This window comes from Hibiscus syriacus, unplaced genomic scaffold, assembly GCF_006381635.1.
Source record: "Hibiscus syriacus cultivar Baekdansim isolate YM2019G1 unplaced genomic scaffold, ASM638163v2 tig00110450_pilon, whole genome shotgun sequence".
NCBI classification, from domain to species: Eukaryota; Viridiplantae; Streptophyta; class Magnoliopsida; order Malvales; family Malvaceae; genus Hibiscus; species Hibiscus syriacus.
Window position 1 is genome coordinate 111,800 of NW_024062743.1, and position 19,987 is coordinate 131,786.

At 34.4% G+C, this 19,987-nt stretch overlaps 2 pseudogenes; both read left to right on the top strand.

Annotated features, from left to right (window-relative positions):
* Nucleotides 1-1,711: 1,711 nt before the first annotated feature.
* LOC120126108 lies at nt 1,712-4,973 on the top strand (annotated as a pseudogene).
* A 3,284-nt stretch (nt 4,974-8,257) lies between these two features.
* On the top strand, nt 8,258-9,958 carry LOC120126013 (annotated as a pseudogene).
* Nucleotides 9,959-19,987: the final 10,029 nt, after the last annotated feature.

Below are 19,987 nucleotides of genomic sequence, written 5' to 3' on the forward strand. Positions count from 1 at the left end.
AAGCGAAGTAGTTTTGTCCAGTCTTAATATCGCCATCAAAATTCCGCAGAAAAACAAGTGCTGCAGTTGAAATAATGATTGAGTTGCCTTCCGAATGAGACAAAGCATATACTAACACGTTGCAGCTCAGCTGCCCGTTTAAAATCCAGCGGATTATTTTTAAAAGAAAATGAAAATTCATGAATCTCATCTCTTCTTCTACTGCAGCACAATGAAAAACATGTTATTTGATTTATCATATGTATGACTTCAATTTTCATTTATAGTGTTTGATATTTATTTGATTTATGGTAAAGTATACGGAAGGTCCGGATTATAGTACGTTTGTTTTGTTGAGTCTCTCAACTATTAAAAATTATAAAATAGTTCTTTAACTATAATATATTATTTTGTTGAGTCCTCTGACTATTAAAATCTATAAAATAATCATTTAATTATTCATATGTTCAAAACTCATCCTTTTTTTTGCTAAACAATGGCAGTTGTTTGAGCTGGATGTTAACCTGCTGACTGAGATATGATAAAATCATATTTTAATGAAGTCTACTAACACTATCATTGCTTTCAAGCATTGGTTCAACGATATAATTGTTCAAGCACTAACTCTACGACATAATATAAACGAAGAATTGGTCTACAAAACATAACTCAAATGATTTTAAAATCAAATTTTATCATATTACAATTAACATATTAATGTTTAGCTCAAATAGACACAAATATTTTAACAAAAATGACGAGTTTAGAACATATGAATAGTCAAATAATCATTTTATGACTTTTAATAGTTGAAGGCTTAACAAAACAACTTTATATAATTGGAGGACCATCTTATAATTTTTAATAATTGAAAGACTTAACAAAGCAACACCCTATAATCGAGGACTATTTATGTACTTTACCCTCGATTTATTATATATAAATTGGACTTCCATATATTAGAAGTGATAAAGATTATGTTATAAAATAAGAAAGAACGAAACAAGGAGATATAAGAATATGCAAAGAGAATTGTATTATTATCCTAATTTAAATTGTATATATGCTTTCTCTAAATTACATATTTAAGCAGCATGAGGAGTTTATATCAGATAGAACACTGAATCTAATAGATATTAAATTCTTAATAATAAAGTATATCTACTACAAGAAAATATACCTTTAATGACACACGAACGATGACACACACTAATTTATGACTTGCAAAAAATGTGTGTCATAAAAAAATGTCATGTTTCTTAAAATCTGAACGATTTATGACTTACAATAATGTGTATCATATTTAATAGTCATAATCCAAAAAAATTAGCAAACACACGGAGTACACTTTTTATTGTGTGTCATCTCTAAAAGTCGTCTTTTAATTTCCCCCCATAATTTTCATCACGCATGCTTTCCCGCTTCTAGTCCTCCTCGATCATCAGTTCACATTAAACCTATGTTTCCCTTTTTCTCTTTGCATCAGTTCATGCATGCATGCTTCCCCCTTTTTCTCTTTGCATTCACGTTACCAAGAAACACGATATTGAGAGATCAGATGGAGAATGCTTCTTCCCCAAACCCTACCCCTCCAAAATCCAAACGAAAGCACCCAAAATCATCTAAGGATAACGCTCCGCTGCCAGATCCAAACTAACAACTCTCCCCCGCCGCAACAGCTAAGATCAAGTGCCCCTTGCCACCTCGTCCGCCGTCCTTCAACCCGCTTCTCATGGAAAACCTCCATGAAAACCCCATCTCTGGAGCTTTCGATTCCGGTATAAAGGTATTTCATAATTTTAACCCAAAAAAAAAGCAGGTCTCTCTGTTCTCTATTCTTCGTTTCTTTAACTATCTCATTTATTTGCCACATTTTTTGTTACTTCATTTATTGGGTGAATTGTAGATTTGGAAGCAAAAGCTAGTACAAATGGGAGCTAAGATCGAGACTCAGTTGTCGGATAAAGTGACTCATGTTTTTGCTATCAGTTCAAATGCTCTTTTACACCGCATCAATGAGGACCAATTGGCTCGCTTCAAAGGGGTCAGTGCTCTTTCTCGTCTTTTTAATTTGATGGTATTTCAACGGAATACTAGAAATTCTTTGATGTCCTGACTTTGCTTGGGGAAAACCGTAACATTTCAATTCGGTAAATTGATAAAGAACATGTAATTATGACTTCAATGATTATTTTTAAATTCATGATTTTTTAGGGTTGTGTTTGGGAACTTAGATTTCAAGAATGAACGGTAGTGTATGTTAAATGAAACACAAGTGACATTCATGATTATAGATTTAGGTTAGCAGTGAATTTGGCATATTTATAGATATTTGTAAATTTGAAATTCATATGTTTATATCTTCTACATATACAACCATACTGAACCTTAACTAATTTATACAGAATGCGTGTAGTTTGTTCCCATAATTTATATAACAAAGGAAATCCAAATCCAAAATTTGAAATATATATTCTAAACAGAGCTTGGCGGTGGATTTGAAATACTTGTAGGTATTTTTGAATTTGGAATTCATCTTGTTATACCCTTTAAAATATATGGGTATATTGAACTTTAGCTGATTTGTATTTAGTGTGTTCGTTTCATTCTCACAATTTATATAGGAAGCTAAGTCCAGATTCATTCTATCAAATTCATCTTCCAGACAATGCAGAATTGTTATTTGAACAATTCATTTATAGTCACATCTGTTTTCAATATTTGTATTCAAATTATACCAGTAATTGGGAATCCATTTTGATGTGTTGTGCGTATGTTGGAATTTATTTCTAAAGTGCTTGCTTGAAGTATAAGTTGTTTTGCAATAAATACTTGTTGAAGCATGTTCTGTTGTGTCAGTGGTTGGAGGACAGCTTGGCAGCTGGTGAAAAGGTTTCTGAGGATTTCTATACCCTGAAAGTGGATCCGGCAGGACTGGATGTACCTGACAAGAGTCAAAAACCTAAACTAGCCAACAGAAATTCTTGCGACTATGATGAACAGTTAAATTGCAAAAGGATCAAATCATCACCCGAGGAGATAAAGCAAACTAACGAAGAAAGGAAAGGAGATATAGAAACTAACTCTGCATCTGCAACATCAGATACTGAGCCTCACTCTCCCAGTTCTGTACCTAGCAGTCCTGAAAACCTCAGTACTCAAGATAAGGATGTGAGTTCCCCGTTCCATTGTTGGTTCCGATGAAACTTGTCTATTTTTCCACTCTTTTTGTTTGCATAATGCAAATAATAGCCTTAAAAATAAGCATCTTAACAGTAAGGTGTATGCTTTTAAGTTTCAAGCTTTTGTTGTGCTATTGCTTGTTTAATTATACTATGTTCGGTGATTAGGTTGGCACACCTACACCTTTGCAGCACAGTCCACCAGATTTTAACAAAGACATCACAGAGATATTTGGGAAACTTGTGAACATATATAGAGGCGAGACTTGGTTGTGCTTCAGATATGTGCCATTACTGCTAGTTACACATATTGCTTTCTGAGGATCTAACATGATATGGTTAATTTCTTTCAAAAGCATTGGGTGATGACCGCAGATCATTTAGCTACTACAAGGCTATTTCAGTTGTGAGAAGCTGCCCTTTAAAATTGAAAGTGTAGATTAGGTAAAAGGTCTGCCTGGAATTGGAAAGTCAATGCAAGATCATAAGTGAACATGTTCTGATTTGAACTTTTGCTTGCAGCATTTGCTGCTTAGTTTGGTTAACTTGTTTTAATTTTTCCATTTAAGCTTTTCTGAGAGGGCAGTGATGTGGGACAGAGGTAGTAATATAAATTACCGAAAAATGTACCTTATAAGTGATTTGCAAAGATGTATAGACCTTTTAGTCTCTCTTTTTTTTTAACAAAAACCTTTTAGTCCCCTAAAATTCCAGACTGTGGAATATTCATGCAGATTCAGGAGATAGTGACTACTGGAAAGTTATCCAAATTGGGGCATTTTGAAACTGATGAGAAGGTAAGATAAAAGGTTCCTTTTCAATTTAATTTAGACTACTCTTTTCTTTTTGTTTCTTTGGGCTTACTTTTACAAATATAAATTTTCTTACAATGATTGACCCATATTTATATTTGGTAGTAAATTTTATAGAGAGGAAATGCTTGCCAATACTTTTCTACTTTACAACATTTTCTTTTCAATCTTTTGTAGGTAAGAACAATAAGTTTATTTGGCGAAGTTTGGGGAGTTGGCCCAACTACAACCCTAAAATTATACGAGAAAGGACACCACACATTAAATGACTTGAAGAACGAAGATTCTTTAACAAATTCTCAAGTGATAGGGTTGAAATATTTTGATGATATTAAGATAAGGGTCCCTCGGCATGAGGTTAGACTACTCTGTTCCTGCCAATGATTTTCATGATTGAAAATTTTCAGATATATCCCTATCTTTGTGGAATCATTTTTGTTTTATGAGTGAGCAGGCTCAACACATGGAATCTCTTTTACAGAAAGTTGCATATGGTATTGTACTTGGGGTGAGCACTCAAATTTTAGCCTAAACTAAGATTTCATAATACTTTAAAATTTGAATTTTTGTGAAGCCTTATTCTACTGCTAGAAGTTTTATGATGGTGTTCCACTATGTTGATTTTTTTGAATTTTAAGAATGGATCATTTTCAATAGTTTGTGTTTTGACCTTCTTTATTCTATAGGAGCAAATTAAGCATGTTGATAAACATCTCAAGTATCAAATCCGCTGTTCTTTTCTTGAGGTAGAGTTAATTGAATTATTTTGATTCTTAGTTTTGACATAATTGGACTGCTTAGCGTTGTACTATTCGTGTTCTTATCACTTCATTTTCAATTTTCTTTTGCAGATATACAATGAGAAAAAACAGATTTATTGGATCCAAATCAAAGAAACCTGCAGGTAGAATGGCTTATTATTTAACTTTTCAGTTTCCATTTTTTATTGGACGAAAAAATTGGTTTTTCTTATACTGTTCTATCATTTTCATCCAGATAAGAGAAGATGTAAATTTGGCGTCTATGTTGAGATTTTGACAGAAGAGTATGTGCATTCAATGAAGGGATTGACTAAGCTACTGCTAAAGGTTTTTCTTCTTTTTCTTTCTTTTCATTTTGGCCAATGCTTTGATTGCTAATTTCTTAATAATCTTTCAAGAAGAAGATAATCAATTTTTATGTTTAGAATGCTAATGCTTTTCTTTTTCTTGAGAGAAATGAATTAGACCATTTATTCCAGTAATAAGCTGCTGAATGAATGATGTAGGGATTATCAAGTAGAAGGACAGGTGCGACTAGTATCAATGCTGAAAGTTCTCGTTCCCATAGTGTTTTAACTTGTGTTGTTGAATCTCGATGCAAGGTAATAATGCTTCGAATGCCAAATGTTCTATTTTGTGTTTATAGTATTTAGGTTTGAGCCGATATACTTTCTCCAATTACAAATTGGTGGAATCAAATCACTAATTTCTTAGCTATGCAAAGAGGAATTTTCTTATATACCATGTCATTATTTATTTGCTAATTTCTTGTATACCCTCTCAATAATGCTTGAGGGATTCAGAAGTACTCTTTATTATTACATAGTGTAACTAATGGTGTAAGTTGCTTTAAAACAAGCCGGATAAATTTCGATGATCTAGCTGGCTCAGAGCGACAAAAGCTAACTGGTGCTGCAGGGGAGCGCTTAAAAGAGGCCGACAATATTAATCGTTCACTATTGCAACTTGGGTATGTTTTTTTATTTTTCCTTTCCTGTCATCCTTAATTTAAACTTCTAGTTGTTATTTAATTGTACAAAAGGGTAGTTATTTTTCCAATTTTGTCATAGTTTGATGCATAAACTATTCAGAATCTTTTAGCTTTCAAATAGTTAGCAAACTATAGTACGGATGTACAATTTAGATGCAAGAAACGGGAAAGGAGGAAGACGAGATTGATAGAGCATTGTTGTGGAAAAAGGCAAGACAAATAGGTCATGTGATGCAATTGTATGTTGCATTCATTCATTCCATAGTTGTATTATTTTCTTTCTTTGCTCCTAAAACACCAAAGACCACTCTTTCTCAGAATCAAAACTCTCATTTGCAGCATCTCCTGATTCAATGTCTTTAGTTAAAAAGCAAACGGATGAATAAAATTGGTCATTTTAGTACTCTTTGATAGTTATATACTTCACTTTAAATAAGTATAAATTATATACTTATTTCATATTTTTTACTTAGGTTGGTGATGAGAATGAAGAATACACGGATGATGACATTGATGATATTCGCAAAGAATGGGTATCTTATGTGGCAAACTTTATTATGCCGTGATATTTTATATCGACATATGATTACAATATTTTTGATAACTTAATGTTAATATATTGTATGTAAATGGATTGCTTATATATAATATGATATATATATTTAGTATTATGAGGCATTAAATGTGATTTAGTTTGATTATTTGTCAATCTACAATATATATATATATATAATTTACGACATACAATCACGACACACGAATGTGTGTCATCTTTTTTTATTGATATATGCTTCAATTACACGCAATGTAAGTCATAAATGCGTGTCATAAATTTATGACTCATAAATGTATGTCGTCTTCATTTATGACGGGGCTTCAATGACGCGCAATGCGCGACATAAATGCACGTCATAAATACGTGTTATAAATGCGCGTCATAGATTTATGACACACAATTGCGTGTCATCTGAGATTTATGACGGTGACTTCAATGACGTGCATTTGTGAGTCATCTGCCATAGATGACGCGCAATACGCGTCATTAAAGGGGTTTTTTCTAGTAGTGATCAAAACATTATCTTATAAGAAGACATCCACATAAATAAATATTCATAAAACCTCCTCGGATAATGTGATCCTGACCGGCCCCAAATTTTCCATGCATTGCTCACACCTTTAAAGATTTCAATTTCTGATTTGGAGGAAGTTCTTTCTTTCCTTACCTTACTTTATTTCATGTATACAATTTATTCATTTATGAACACGCATTCACATGTTAGCATATGCTATCATTTCATTTATATCATTCATATGCATGTCATGAATGCATTTAGTGTTTCATATCATATCTTAGGTTATTATAATATGTTTTTATATACTATGAATTATATATTATATGATGCCTATGCATAACCTATAGTTTATATGTTTATATTAAGCATACTTATGTTGAATGTTTGATTAGTTTGCACGAATCATCTTGTTATACATCTCATTAATATATTATACATTTGTATATTCATTTTTACTTAGGCATGCATGATATACATGTTAAAATGTATGCTTTGATTATATTATATAGTTTTCATATAAACTATGTTTTGTTTTATAGGAACAAACGATTAGAGTGCAAAGACAAATGATACACTTAATCATGCAAGGATAGCTAAGAGATTAAGGAAAGCAATGTTTCACTGAAAGGACATACCTTTTTATGAAAAGTCATGACTCTTTACAAAGATGTGTCTCAACAAAAGTTGTGTCATATCTCATCAAAAGTTGTCTCTTCATTGAAGGGTCCTTCACACAAAAAACGTTTCTTCGTCACAATGTGTCATTTTAAGTCATGTATTTTCAATAAAAATGTCATTTCAAATCGTGTTCATCAAAAGTTATGATTTCTCATTAAGAGATGTCGTTTCAAGTCATATCTTTCCACCAAAAGTTATAATTTTTCATCAAAAATCGTATCTCTTTGTCAAATCACCTTCAAACATCGCGACTATTTAAACTTGTTGTCATCATGTGTACAAAATTACAACTATAACCCCAAGATTTCTGTTTATTAGAAATTTAAACAAACAACTCACCAGGAAAAATAATTTCTGTCAATGCTAGGGTTTTTGATTCGTGCGAAAGCAGAGTGGACGAGCGAGAGAGAAAGAAAGATAAAAGGAAAAATATAGGCGGAGCTTGAGCATACCAATGGAGCTATACATGAGGCTTCTGGCCACGTAGTAACGGTGGAGCTTAAGAGAGGGAAGCTTTACAGAGGAGGCATGGTCGAGTGCGAGGATAATGAAATTGCCAGCATGACTGCTTGAGAATATGCAGTGCATTTTACATTGAATATGGTGTGAGTTATTATAGTTGTTTTGGATTTTATTATAAATATTACTATTGTAAGTTAAGAGATTAAATAAATTTAAAGTCATAACTGTTATATAAATTGATTATGATGTAATTGCATGTTAAACATAATAAAATATCAGATTTTACTCATTAAATTTTAATTTCTCATTCTTCCTCTTTCTCAGAATTGAAAATCGATGGCACCGAATCATTCAAACCACATTAAAGTCCCAACAACCGCTTCTACTTCTGAAGAATATGAGGAGACTACCTCCGAGGATGAAGACGTTGAATCTTCATCTAAGGAAGAAGAAGATGATAAAGAACCCCAAACCTAGAAACTCATATCCAACAAGCCGTTGTCTTCTCTCGTTAGGGCTTGTTCATCAAAACGGCCTGATGAGATAGAGCTGGATGCCAAGGAAGCGAAACAATCCAAGAAGAAAGTTGTGGAAGAAGGGAATAACACTGTTACTCCTGCTGTTGAGGAGGTGAAAATCTGGTGAAGATGTGAAGAAGCAGATTTTCCAGAGTTATTCAGTGAAGACGACGAGATTGCTCTGTTGAAAGGTATGTTGGATTACTCTGCTAAAAGAGGAGCTGACCCTTGTACTAATATGAATGTATTTTATGATTTTGTTAAGAAATTGATTCATACTGGTGTTACGAAAGCACAGTTGATGGATAAGATTATAAGGTTAAAGAAAAAGTTTGAAAACAATGTCGGAAAAGATAAAAAGGGTGAGGATCAAACCTTTTCTAAAGCCCATGAACAGAATGTTTTCAAGCTGTCAAAAAGATATAGAGGCAAGATGGAGGAAATTGCAAATCGCCAAACTGGAGCTGTTCATTGAGTGAAGTGAATTGGTCAAGGAACATGCCAAGTTGTTGCTGGGCGACATGGGTCAAACCAAGAAGCACGTGAAGTGTTCGACGAAATCCTCCAGTCGGATCCGTTCGCTTAGGAGACTTTGTTCTATTATTCCTTTGGGTCTTTCGAGCGAAGATCCTGGTGGTGTGCCGGTGGAGTTTTCCTCGCTAGATGTGCGTACTTTCACTAACAAGGAAGTGAACATTGTTCTTGATGAGTCCAACTTCCTTCTATGGAAGCAACAAAAATTACTTACCGGCCGTAGTCACCGTTTGGAGAATCTTTTAGCTGGAAAGATGACACTGCAACCGAAAACTGTAGAGATAGTGCAAGAGTAGTGGTTGTCAACGACGAATATGAAGAATATGTTGCGCAAGACAATGCACTTGCCACATGGTTGTTATCCACGGTGGGCGTGTATCTCTTGCCTCAATTCGTTGGTGCGGAAACAACATCTATTGGTTGGCATATGGCTCTTGAGTTCTTTGTGAACCGATGCACGACTACTGTGACGGGGCTGCATTATAAGCTCCAATTGATTCGAAAGGGAGATGACAGCATACGCGTTTACCTCAAGCATGTTAAAGAAGTATGTGATCCTTTGTCCTCGCATGGAAATCCGGTGTCCTAGATAGAGCGTATTACCAACATTCTAAAGGGTTTGCCAATAGAATATCAGCCATTCATGGCTATCTTATCCACCAGTTGAGAACCATTATCGTTGGAATCTGTTTGCAGCATTTTGATTGATGTTGAGGCTCAGTTAGCAGGTTTTTAATGAGCAATTCAATAGCATGCCGTGCGCTAATCTTGCAAGAATGAAGGATACGGGTTCATTGTAAAAAAATCGATTAAAGTAAAATGGAAGGAAGCATCGCACTTTCGATTCAAGTCGAACGGAAGGAATCATTGCACTTTCAACTCAACTAGAACAGATGGTTTCCTAAATCATTGTCCAAATCTTTGAACAATTTCGACCCAAAGTGCATGTTTTCTTATTTGCTCAAGAAGAAGGAAAAGAGTAGGGAGAATATTGGAATATGTATTCTAGAATATGCAATGCATTCTAGAACATGCACTGCTGATGTGTGCATTGAGTGTGGTGTGAGTTGTTATAGTTGTTTTGGATTCTTTATAAATATTGTATAGGAAGTTAATAGATTGAGTAAGCTTGAAGTCATAGCTGCTATATAAGCTGGTTATATGATGTAGTTGCATGTTAAGCATAATAAAATATCAGATTTTATTCATTGAATCTTAATTTCTCAACAGTTTCTAATTGTTTTTTTAATATGTATAAATGAGGCAGGGGAAATTATAAATCATGCAATCTGATCTAAGAACCCGTTCCTTGGTCTGAATTTTGCTCCTGCCTTACTGTTTGTGATCATAGGAAAAACTGCAACTGTGACTATCTTTTGTTCTTTGATATATTTATTTTTAAATTACTCGTGTCTGATACCTTGGTTTGACAAATATCGACATAGAGAATTTGATTCTAATGCATATGAAAAATTTCGGAAAAAATTGAACACTTTCATATCCAATAATTTCGAGTAACAAGGATTGAATCATCTGAAATGGTACCTTCAATGTCATAAAGTCTTCTAAATTAGGGTATTTTTTTTTTGGTGGTTCATCGGCCATTTTATCTTTTATTTGGACGCTAACAGAGGTAATTCAGGCAATCATACGGCCTTTTGGCCTTCATTGTGTATATGTACTCATGAGGAGCTATACTTTCTGTAACTTAATCCCGTAATAGTTGTCATATTTGGTCTGACTGACGCTTGTGGGACGTTCACTGTAATATAACTTTTTATTGGTGGTTTTATATAACAAGATGTGTAGTACAACTTTTTCAAATAAATAAATAAATAAATAAATAAATAAATAAAAGGGTGTAGTACAAGACCCCTTACCCGCATGAGAAAACATTTTGTCCCTCTTCAGAGTGACTATTTAAATTTTGTTTAGCATTATGTAAAAAAAGTGATTGTAAGGTTAAAAGTATTTTTTAAGTTATTAGTTTAAACAAAATACTTTCGAAAAATTAAGTCTGTTTGATTTTTTTTTTAAAATTCAAACATAAAAGTTAATTTTTTTTACGTTTAAAAACTGTTGTTTGAGCTAAAATTATTATTTTAACATTCACTTATTGTCAATGTTATGTTTCTTATGTTTCTTTTATAACTTATAAATTTATATTTTTTTATCAAGATATTATCATATGCATTTTTTATTGAAATTATCATATGATTATTAAATCATTTATGAGTTAAAAAAATTATATATTGTAGTATTATTTTTTTAAATAGAAGTTATTTAAAATTTTATATATTTTCATAGAACATTCAAAGTTATTATAAATTTATTTATTTTAAAAATATTGTTACACTTTTATCCTAATTTAAGTTTATATATTTAATAAACAATGTTAAAGAATTTAATTACCATCAAAAGGCATATTTTTTAACTTTTAATATTTATCTAAAATGATTATTTACCTTCTCAAAAATACTTTTTGATATTAATGTTAAATACTTATTAAACAATAAATAAAGATTTTTTTAAAGAGTTAATTGGATCATATGTCCTTAAACGGTAGCCCTCATTTTAAGTTGGTCCTTAAGCTTTTGATTATTCTAATTTTATCTCCAAACTATGACTCATTCTAAATTAGTCCTTAAACTTTTGAACATTCTAAGTTCATCCTTAAACTGACACTCTTTCTAAATTAATCCCCAAACTTTTTAAAATTCCAATTTCATGCCCAAATTCATCTAAATATGTAATTAGTTTTAACCATATTTTAATCTAGATATTTTTTCAAACATATAATAATATAACTTGGTCTAACGACTTTATTAATGAGAGATGTGACTAGTATATACATACAGTTTGAGATGAAATTGAAATGTTCAAAAAAGTTTGGGGACTAATTTAGAATGAATGTCATAGTTTGGGGATGAAATTGAAATGCTCAAAATTATGAGGATTAATTTAGAATGATAGTCATTAGGTTGTAAATGAGACGAGACAGATCGTGAGCTACTCGAGATCGACTCGATCAAGGCTCGATAAATACTCGGATCGAATGGACTCGACTTGAGCTCAAGCTCGACTCGAGTTCTTAACGAGTCGAAACGAGCTACTTGATATTCGACTAAAAAAGGTCATGAGCAGCTCGAAAATATAATATATTAAGATTTTATTTTTTAAAAAATAAATTATTAATAATATTTATTTCATGTATTCATTTTTTTTAAATACAGTAAGATTTTTATGTATTTAAGGTTTAGGTTCGAGTTTGAGGCTTCAATCGAGTTAAGTTTAAGATTTTTTTCATTTCGAGCCTTTTCGAGTTGCTCACGAGCTTCAGTTCAGGATTTCGAGTTCGAGTCGAGCTTGAAAATTTTAAACCAGTGAGTTTTCGAGTCGAGCCGAGCTACATTTCAGAGTTTTCGAGTCGATTCGAGCTCATCAATACTCGAGCTCGACTCAGCTCGTTTACACCCCTAATAGTCATAGTTTAGGAATGAAAATGGAACATGTAAAAGTTTAAGGATCAATTTAAAATAAGGGTCGAACTTTGAGGATATGTGATGCAATTAATTCTTTTTATAATTACTTTGTAAAATATGTTTCCTTGCACTATCGAAAAACAATGTTAAACTAACTCTTAATTATCTTCCTGTAAAAACTAGCATTCAAATAATATGCTTATGAGCTGACATTTTCATTATTTATTTTTTTACACATTTTTTAAATTAATAGTTTGTTTAAAGTTTTCTTTTAAATAAAAAAATTCAATAAATTTGTGTTTAAATCCATTTAATTTTAAGAGGTATTGAGATTAATTTATCTGAAGGTTTAATTATAGTCCAAACTATATATCATTACAAAGATTGTTAAATAAATATTTTTTTATCAAAATATTATTAAATTTTTTCTTTAACTCATCAAGTGATGATATGATCCTGCCGACCACCAAGTTCAAACAAAACATGCTCACAACTTTGAAGTTCTTCCCAGATGATTCTAAGGGAGTTCTTTCTTATTTTATTACTTATTTGCTCATTTATGCTTTATATTTGTTATAATTATGCTTTGACATTCTAAACTATGCTTGAATACTCATATATTGTCCTATGCTTGCATCCTATATGATATTCATGCATGTCACATCTTTAATTAGATTAATTCATGCATATGTTACACATTCCTTTCTTATGTTATCATATCAATTGCATTATTATATTACCCATGGAATCATGTGTTACATTATAATGTTACTTATTAATTTTTCATGAACTTGAGAATTGTAACTTATATACATTTTGTATTTAGTGCAAGGTACATTCAAGGCTTTCCAATGGACAGTTCACGTCAGTCAGATTTATCTCCATTTTTTAACATGTTCCAAGCATTTTTGGGTGATGAAGTCTCTTAACATTTAATCCCCTATCTCTTAGCTTTCCAACGCACTCTGAATCGTATCAATCCGATATTGGTAGCTCGAGATATGTCAAGATTACTGAAGACAGTGCAGGCTGGAAATAAATACGAGATTTACAACCATTCATCTCCTTCAAAGGACTTATGCATGGGGGGAATTAATGAACACATGCATGGACGAGAAAAGAATATTAAAATGAATCAGCACATTTGTGAGGAGGTGCAAGGATTCATTCAAAGGCTTTTATGTTCATCTACTCATGCATATTCATGCAAGAAGCCAAATAGTCATGTTCACACAAGGGGGGAAGAATTTCAGCCAAGATACATTCATGAACATTCATCCATAGAGGACAAATCAACAAGTTCACACAAGGTGGGATGAATTCGGCCAAAGGATGTATTCCATTAAAAGATGAACATCCATTCATCAAATTCATTCGCCTAAGTCATGCTTTGTATTTACTTAAAGTATGAACATTCATCCATGAATGTTCACTCATTAAAGCTTGTATGTGTATCCTAGGAATCCTTAGGCCTATAAATAGTTTATCTTTCATTTTGTAAATCAACCAACTTTGTTCAATCAAAATTTGTGAGATTTTCTTTCTTTCTAGTTCTTTGAGAACTATATCGACTTAACAAGTGCTCTTGTGCTTGTGGCGTCGCCTATCTTCTATCCACCTGCTACTTTTGGTTCTTTTGGTTTAATATACCTAAAGGGTCAAAGTCCTTAAACACCATCACTCAAGTTTCTATAAGTTCTAGGGTTAAGCTTTAATAAAGCTTAGTTTGATTCCTTTGTTTCTTGAGATACTATCTTCATTCTTCACTACCATTTCCATACTTCTTTCTTCCATCACCATAACATTGTTCCATATACAAATACTTCTTGAAATCCTTTCAAACATATCATAATCTTCATTTATTCCGCTGACATTTTTATCTTACCAATTTATTTATTCATATTTAACTGTTTTCTTTAAAGCCTTCTTATTTCAGGAACACTTGTAGCCTTCCTAGGTCCTACAATCAAAGTGTAAGTCTTACCTCACGAGTAGGTCGTTCTTGTATCAAGTGATCTCATTGATAAGAGAGAATTTATTATCTTTAAAAGTTTTGGGTTCAAGCAGTTGTGTTTTGGAGTGTGTGTATTGTCAATATGTTAAGAAAATTATGAACATATATTACCTTTTAATTATCCCAAACTATTCAAAAAAAAAAAAGAGAAGAGAAAACTTGTTTTAGAACTGAATATATTGTCATGTTTTGGAGAGGATGGAGGAATGAATCCTATGTCGGAAAGGTCATTGAATTTATAAACAATAGCATTACAAAACTATATCTTTTAGGAAGAGAGTAATAATTCTACAATACGTTATATCAGATTTATTCTTTAATTGTCTGATTTCACGTTGAACACCTTAATAGATGGAGTAGGCAAGATGGATAACTTTGATAGGAGTGTCACAAGATTTAGTGGTGGGTGTTTGGAGGGGGGACTTTCAGTCTTAAAAAAGTAGAGAATATGAATCCAGAAAAAAAGGTTATGAAATTTATAAACGATACAACAACAACAACAACAACAATAAAACCCTATTCTCATGTGCAATAGGGTAAGGGGGAGGTAGGGTAGTAGGCTGCCCCTAATGCCAGTATTGAGAGAAGCTTCGTGGAAGACCACCGACAGTCAAAAAAACAAAGATAAAGATTAAATGTAATGCATGTATAAGTAAATAAATAAATACATATTTGAACAGTCTTCATATACAGGCTTCATATGCGTGTCTGTAATGGGAAGTAATCCCTGTAAATAAATTACTGCGTAAAAATCTCTGCATATAGACAGAAACGTAAGACCCGACTAAATTTAAAAAGAGGAAACCAGAAGAGAAGGATACACAATAGTCAACGATAGCAAGCTACGAGAAGGAATAAAGTCAAATGGGTTAAAACTTAAACTAAGGAAACACTACTCCGCTACCCTAGTTCTAGGCCTTTATAAAATCTAATGACAGAAACGTATATAAAGTAGAAGTCATGGATCTTATTACAAAGGCATTAAAAAGAGGACAGAGATATTATATCATATGTCTGTGACCCGCACTACTCGGCTACCCTGGTCTTAAGTTTCCATACTTTCCTATCAGAGGTCATGTCCTCGGTAATGGCTAAATCCTTCATATCAGATATCAAGCAGTCTTCCCACTTCCGCCTTGGTCTTCCTCTCCTTCTAGCACCGTCGACTGTAATCAACTCTACCCTCCTGACCGCATCTGACGGTTGTCGCCTTTGGACATGCCCAAACCACCGTAGTCTTCCTCCCTCAATTTTTCAGATACAGGCACCACCCCCAAGGACATCCTAATAGAAGAGTTTGGTGCCATGTCCCACAGAGTTCTACCACATGCCCATCTAAGCATTCTCATTTCTACAGCCTCCATCCTCCTTACGTGATCCTTCTTGATTGCCCAACATTATGATCCATACAGCAACGCTGGTCTTATTGCCATTCTATAAAATTTTCCCTTAAGTTTTAGAGGCACCCTCTTATCACACAAAACTCCAGTTGCAGCCCTCCACTTTAGCCATCCCGCCTTTATACGATGTGTAACGTCATCATCTACACCCCTATCTTTATGTATCATAAACCCTAGGTACTTGAAACATTCCTTTGAGGGGATAATGTGCCCCTCTATGCAGACTTCTACATCTTCATCGTTTTGGTTCCCACTGAAGTTTGAACATAAATACTCGGTCTTTTCAATATTGATCCGTAGACCTTTTGCTTCCAAAGCAGTCTTCTAGGAAGCCAGTCTTCTGTTCAGCTTAGTTTTTGATTCGGTAACTAGGACAATGTCGTCAGTGAAAAGCATACACCATGAAATTTATAAATGATGATGTTTCATATATATATATATAACAAGATGCGCATCGCAAGAACATTCATTGTCCTTTCGAACTTACAAATTGCATAAAAGTATTTGACAGAGAGATTAGTGATCATATAATAAGCACGTGAATTAAATTCTTTTACTTTAATTTATAATATGATATTTAAAGTTTTATATTCTTTTAAAACTTTATTTTTCTCAATAAAAAATAAATATATACTTAAGTATATTTTTAAAATTCCTATAACTTTCAAGATGTACATGAATTGACTTGATTATAGTACAAACTAGATAAATTAATATTTTTTTCAAAATAAATGATCCTATAGGCTACTCAAAAACATTTTATACAAAGACGAGCACATAATCTAATATTAAGAGGAATAAATTTTTAAAATTTTAAAAGATGATAAATTTATAAAATTCTCAAAAACAAAAATAGATGAGTAATAAAAAATAAAAAATTTAAAAAATTTAATAATTTAGAAAATTTAAGAGACTCTAAACCTAGATATATTAGAGAAATGACGCAATCACTAATGTAGTCATAAGCATGAAATTAACCTCTCTCTCTGCCTTTTAATTTTATTTTGTTTATATATTGTTTTACAATTATATAAACATAAATATAGTTCAGTTATATATATATATATATATATATATATTCTATTTCTATATAAAACGATAAGAGACGGAGCACCTGTTCAAGATTTTCTATTTTAAGAAATAAAACTCCGGCGAAATTCATTGCAACAAACCCAAAATGCACGCTTAGGGATCGCACGTAAGAAACATCACCACTAACACCATCATATTCATCCATGGAGACATGCTGTAGGGTTTAATGTCTCTAGATTCCCCCTCAAAACCTCTATTCAGATTTGTCTCCTCTCTTCATCTCTCAACATGATTTCTCCCTTTCTTCAAAACCAACCGCCCGATGACAAGCCCACCGGCACGGTCCCTACTTGTCCGGTGAAAAAGCTTGCACAAACTCCGATGGTGGTAACAGGAAGAGAGACGGAGACATCGATTTTCGAAGAGGGGAAACGTTGGAGGAAGAGAAAGGAATCAACTAGCAAAACGAGATCGATTTGGTCCAGAAAAGTGTCACGCCCTCAGAACTTCAACGCCTCAAATCGTTGGAATATCAGAGTTAAGGTCTGATGGGTCGTACGGACTTAGACGCTTCTTGATGCTTCTTGGTCTTCTCTGCAACTAAGTAAGCCTTACCCAAGCTAAATGAGCATGCAAACTCACAAAGGTTGGAACCAAGCCCTAAGGGCTTCTAGGATTGCAGAAGCTTTAACACCAACGTGGCTACTCCAAGCCACTAAGGTCGAACTATCCTGTGGGAGTGCAAACACAAGTGTGGCTACTCCTGACCACTAAGATAGACAACAACACAAAGAGAACAAGTAACAAAAAAACTCTAAAAGTATAGAGTAAATGCCTCAGAGCTATATTACTTAAAGAGAATAATGAAATGGGTCATTACAAATGAGGAAGAGATCTCTCTATTTATAGTTGAGCTCCCTCTTAATCAATGGCCAAGATCATTTTACATGAAGGGCTAGTATTGATTCTCACCTAACCCAAATCCCTTAAATCAAGGAAATCCCACCTAACATTATCCTTCTAGAATCCTCCAAGGAACGGGTCAGATATAATGGTTCTGGGTAAGCCCAACCCTCTGTATTATTTTCTTACAGAAATCTGTGCACACATGTCTCGGTTCAAATCCACGAGCCTAAGTTTGATCCTTCACGGACTTGTAATGCCCTCGTCGCTTCTCTCGGACGCCAAGGAATTGATCCTTCACGGACTTATAAGCATTCTCCAAGTGATGGGCCAAGTTTTGTGATCTTTGCAAGCCCGATATTATATTTTGAACCTCATTTTGGGACGCTTACATCAATGTCTCGGACCTAAGTTCTTGGCCCGTGACATTCTCCCCCACCAAACCTAGCGATGACCTCGTCACTGCTCTCGACGATCATGGGAAACATCACCTTGGATACTTTCCAACGTCTTGTCTTGTTGTGGTTCTCCCATATGAATTGCTTGCCTTGCTTTTTCTGCAAGTAACTTCATTATTTCTCGAGCCATACATCACATCAACTTGGTTGCCTTTCGATGCCTCCACTTGCTCACGTACCCCCATAAGAACTCGGCCTCCTATAACGGTTGTGCTTGCTTCGGCTCTTGTCACCAAGTGATGAAACGGGCTAACACGCCCACAAGTGCATCTCTACAGTAGGAACCCTTTCCTACAAGTCTTGATTTGCCTCATTTTGGACCCTCTTGGCCCTGCGACAAAGTCTTGGAACCCCTCCAAACCTTGTTTCCTCCGCGTTAAAGGTTAGGTCTTGCTCGACCTAAACTCACTTAAATAACAAATCAAACTCAAAAGAACACTAGAATCATGAGATATACCTCCCCCTCTGATTTTGTGAGCATTTACTCAAAATTTGCGTCAGCCCTTCTTACTCCATGAAGTCTGAAACTCCTCACATTGAAACCTTTTCATTGGCGTTCTTTGCGCCACCATGCATCAACACTTTTTCATGGAAAGTCCGATGCCCCTTCTTGCCTCCTCCCTTCTAACACAAAGGTTGGAGCTCACTCCCTACCTTGCATATGGGTAGTTTCTCCTTGGTTACCTTATCCCTCAACGTCTTAGCCCCCTTCGACTCTTGACTGTTAGTCTTTAAAGGATTGTTCCTTACTTGAACATCCTCGGCAAACCCCTCCTTCGACCCTTCTCTTATGATGGCCTTTGAAGCCATGTTCTCTACACAAACATGCTCAGCAATCTCCTTGGACATGGCCAACACCTCCTGCCCTTGGCTTCTACTTGCCTTGGCAGAAATGAACCTTATTGAGCCAATTCTAAATGCCCCTCGATCCTGGGTTCGTCCTTTTCTTTGGACAACTCGATCCTGGGCTCATCCATCACCTTGGATGACCCGACTCTCCTCGGGTAATCTTGCAACACTTCTGGCATCTTAAGTCTATGCCCCTCATTTTCTCGACTCTTACCCTTGGCTTAGCATCTTTGTCAGTTGAAATTGTGCCAAGTCTGCATACATCTTCTCCAAACTCACCATCTAGTTCATCGTTGAGTGGACTTTCTCTGCCACTTGAGGAACAACATTCCTCATCATTTGACTTATCTTCATCTCGGAGTCCCTTACTGCTACCCTTGACTTTCGACTTTGCTTTGGAAGTCTTGTTCTTCTTGACTCCAAATTCTTTGATAGACTCAGCGGTTGTCAAGGCTTTAGATAGGTCCTTAATTTCCCTTCTCTCCAACACTTTCTTCACCCATGGCTTCAATTCGAACATGAAGGTGAAGAATCCTTATTCTTCAGTCAAACTCGGGACTTTGAGCATTAGTCTTCTGAATTGGCTCACATACTCCTTAAGTGTCCCTCTATGCTTGAGATACCTCAACTTGGACCACGCCTCCATCCTGGCATACTGTGAGCGGACTTGCTCACTTTACACCCTTGGCTTGACGGCTTTATCTCTTGCTATCTCACCGGGTCCCTTCTTACGCTCGACTGCTTTGACACCCGCAATCTAATCACGTCTCGATCCTGGGTTGACTACTTGAGAACTTATAGTCACAACATCCTTGCCCCTTTATTCGGCTACTTTGGAACATGTACCCTCACCAAGTCC